The sequence below is a fragment of the Melanotaenia boesemani genome, chromosome 13 (genome assembly GCF_017639745.1).
Source record: "Melanotaenia boesemani isolate fMelBoe1 chromosome 13, fMelBoe1.pri, whole genome shotgun sequence".
Classification (NCBI taxonomy): Eukaryota; Metazoa; Chordata; class Actinopteri; order Atheriniformes; family Melanotaeniidae; genus Melanotaenia; species Melanotaenia boesemani.
Genome location: NC_055694.1, coordinates 14737425 through 14741890, shown reverse-complemented (window position 1 = coordinate 14741890; position 4466 = coordinate 14737425).

The window sequence follows — 4466 nt, the reverse complement described above, 5'->3', positions numbered from 1 at the left end:
GGTAGATGTTAAATAAATTGACAGCTAAGGGGCAAAATGAGGCCATAAGAGAAAATGCAAACTTCTTTAATAACTTCAAGGCTATTATAGCCATTTGCTTCATCTTGGTGTCTAAGAGTGTGTTTTCAGGGTCAAGGATTCTAAATAAGATGTGGCATCTATCCTAATGATGGAAATAGATGGTGATATTAGATTGAAGTATAAATGAGAGTGTCGGCATGGGGTTGGTAACTGGACGAGGTGTTGGGCCTTTTGGGGATTTTCTCAGGCGAATGACCCTATGGCTAGGTGGAGGCCTGCACTCTCTGAGTGCTTTTAATATTTCTTATTGTGTGTTGTTTTGTATTCGGCAATGTATACACAATGCAATACAAATCTGTAACCATGTATTTATTAGGACTGCAGCCTTACCATGTGGGGGCTTTGTAGTTGTTTTTGAAATGCCCCTTACCCCCCTTTTTTTTTTTTTTTTATTAAAATTTTTTTTTGCAATTTTATCACTTTTGAGTCTACATTGTGTAACTGATTTACTATTCCATAATCTGGTGTGAGATGGTGTTGGACAGCAGCCTAGTCAGTAGTGGTTCCACAAAAAGTCAGACAAAAATATATACAAACAACCTTAGACTGACACAACCTCATAGCATTTTACAAAACATGTTAACACTGTCTAGAAAAGAGTGTTAGTGTGTGGGGTGCAGAAGAGATTGACATGATGTAGTGCAGGGAATGCATTGAAGGTTTTTTTAATTGTGCTGTAGGTCCCACCAAGATTATCTTAATGACAATATATAGAAATAGCATGCTGCTTTCATCACTTGTTGTGTGTCATTTATATGCATTTTCTGTTTTTGGTGTGTAATCTGCTATTGTTAGGTTGTTACTTAAAACCAAGACCTGGTGTCAAACACTCAAATGCACAAACCAAGCTAACCAAAGTTAAACAAAAACGAAAACAAACAAAAAGAAAGATCCAAATAAAATGCAAAATGACTTGGCACGCAATAACTCATCTTTTTATAAGAACATGTTGGTTCACAAGTTTTAACTCAAGTTTATGATTATCTCACCAATGAAATTGGGTTTTTGAGTCATTTGATTCCTAGTGTGGAGAAATTTATGTTCGCACACAAACGCTACCCATTCCAAAAATCCATTTTCTAATAACAGTGTTAAAAGGGTGGAACTCAGTAGCGAGGGCACTACAGTACGTCAGTAGTGAGTCACACACTAGAGTTGTAGTCAATCTTAATTTTTTGAGTGGGGCCAGGCTACTGTGAGCAACCGAGTGATTCATTCATTCATAGCTCAAAGCAGAGATGGAAATTTTGATGGCCATGAAACCCGAGATGTTGTTTTTTTCCACTGGGCTAATACAGCAATTAACTTGATATATCTCAATTTGAATAAAGACAAAGAATCAAGATTCCCAAGTCATTAAAACTATTCTAGTTTTTTTAATGATTTGTTCAAGATTCATACATCATTAATACATACCGCTGTTTACAGAAAAAAAAACAGCAGTGATAAATACAGACACAGAACTATACAACATAATAAAGTCCACTAACATCCTAGCATGTTAGGAAGCTGCAGTTGGAAAGCAAACTTCACATGCAAGTAACATCAGTCAGTAAACAAGGGACAAATGTTGCAAGGTGAACAACAGTAAAACACCTAATATTATGTTTATTTTCTTTCATTTATGCACATAAAAATAGAATAAAAAAACATGCACCACAACACACTCCCAGCTAGAAGGTGGAAGTTATACAACTATACTATATATTCTTACTTTCTCTTTCACCAATGTTTTGTTTAGGTTTAGGTATTTAAATACATCTAGGTTAGATTTTAAATTTATTGCCTGCTTTAAAATTCCCCCTCTCTCAACATGTTTACTAGACTATCATTTTCAACATACATTTTAAGGTTGTAGGTCTGCAGATCAAGAATAACACAAAGGAAACCATCCAACCTGGGAGCCAGAAGGGTTTTAATTTCCCTTTGGGATTATTAAAGTACTTTTTCATTTTAATTCATTAAAAAATTGGACTTCATCCTAAACTGAGATCTTTTCTTTACCTTTACCAAGTTATACTGTGACTTACACCTATAATTAACCTAATTAATTGACATAGGAAAGGAAATGGCAGTACAACTTGAGAATCTTGTTAGTATTGTGTATTGTGTATTCATTCACTCTGTCAGACTGAAATGGCAGCAAAATGTTTAACTGAAGCAACTTGGAGGGGCAAGGAACTGAACTACAAGTCTGCTCTCACACCTGATCCCACACCACCTTTGACTTATGAAATGTAGCACTCCTATAACTAAATCAAAACCAGTACTGAAATTCAAAGAAGTGTTATATCATACTTGGAATGATGTAGACAAATTGGTAACGCGTGCTTTTCTATGCGTGAGTATCTGTTTGAGATATTTGTGTCCAATAGCAGCCCATTTTGGAGAAACCTGTCCAACCACCCCCTGAAAAGCCATCCAGAAATAAATCAAGCATGGTTAACAATTACCCTGTTGCTAAATGCTTGCATGAGAACAGTGAGGGTATTTTGATTTGGCTGAAAGTATTTATGTTGCACTGAGCTTCTGCGCTACAGCTGCAGATTAAAAGGAATTTAAACAAAAACACTGTCGTTTTGAACCATGAATGGATGCTGTAACATTGTGCAACATGTATTTTGATGACTACCTGTGAGGTAGTGTCACTTCAAAATGAGTTTTCAAGTCTTTGCAGACCTTTAGAGAAAATTATAGAGCTGTAAATTGAAGATCACATTTTAGAGCTGGATTGAAAATGAATTATATGACAATTACATAAACACATATAAACAGATATTCATGTTCATGCATTTTTACAGTGATTGATAGCAAATTTGATACCCTGATGCAACCATAAAAACTAAACATTGAAATGCCACTTTTCACATTTAAACCAACATACAATGAATTTGTCTTTACTATTGAACAGTTTTACCTCACTGATATGTGTTAGAAATTACTGAAATTAATACAGCCTTGATGGATTGACCAAGCAGTCAGAAAACCGGCTCCACAGACAAGGTTGGACTCATGCACGCAAGTCATCAGTAGCACCCCAGCGTCAAAATGCCTGAAATATGAGGATATCGGTGCACTCTTGACCTTCTCTCCACCCTTTCAGTCAAAGTGCTCACCCCTCCTCAGCATTTCTCACCCTTAACCAACCCCAGAGTGGGGTGCAGGGCCATAGTTTGCTCTCTGGGGTTTTCCCCCTTTCAGAGCCTTGATAACAAGGACTGAGGCAATTTTGACAGTGACACACACAGTGACGCTTGTTCACATAGCATCACGCAAACACAAAAACTTCACCTGTGTTATTTTATTGCAGGGCCCATTTGAAGTGAATAAAGTTTTCTCCAAAACAAAACAAAACAACACAAACAAAAGCAAAAACGATCTGAAACTAAAGGAATTTCATTCTTCCAAGATCAAGCGAAAGAGATGACACTGATACACAATCCTTCTTTTCTCTCGTTTTTTTTTTTTTTCTCTCTGTCTGTTGGAGGACATGGGTGGGATGTCTGTCTGCTCAGTGCCAGGGGCTCTGACAATGATACGGTTCAGGTCAGAGGGAAACCGTGAAAGGGAAAAATGCACAAACCAGAAAAAGGGTGAGAAGTCAAGAACAAGAGATAATAATAAAGTTGCATAAACAAGAAAGGGAGAAAACAGTCAGATAGGGTCTGCTGTGATACTGTAGCCTGAAGGTTCTGGTGAATGCAGGGTGTGGCTGGCAGCTACCAGGGTGAGTGGAGATTATAGGCTAGTTGCGTTGCGTTTTCTAGTTGCTCTTTTTCTCCTTTTTTTCTGTCCATTTGCCATTGACAAGTAACAGAGCTAAATTCCTGGTTGCAGCAGACCATCAAAGTTATATTCTTGTAAGTGCATAAAGCTGAATGAACTGTACATCCTGGTGTCTCAACTGTTGAAGCATGCGTGTATTTGCTTAATCAGCCTTTTAAAAAATGACTGTCTATGGATTTTTTTTAAAGGATGGTGATTTGTTTAACTGAGCTTGCCTCTGTATCCATTTGAATGATTAATCACTTAGATTCAGACCCATTACACCAAAAGGGCAAAAATCCATACTTATGTGAAGCTGTCAGAAGTTCAGGAAGAGGAATATCAGTGTACAAGTAAAGTAAAAGCAGATGCTGAGTCAAAACTGAATCGGTTAAAGAACTGTTATATATAGAAAAGAGTCACATGGATCAAACAATGAATGGATGGAGGACATGAATGACAACAGCTGTTTATCATGAGCAGCATTTTTCATTGTCACGGAAGCTTGTGGAAAAGGTAGGCACTAGGACCTGCTCTCAGCTTGCAGGGAGGGAAAGCTTTGAGACTCCTCTCACTAAACTTTTAGAACAATCCATTTCCAAAAGAGTGTGAGAGGGAGA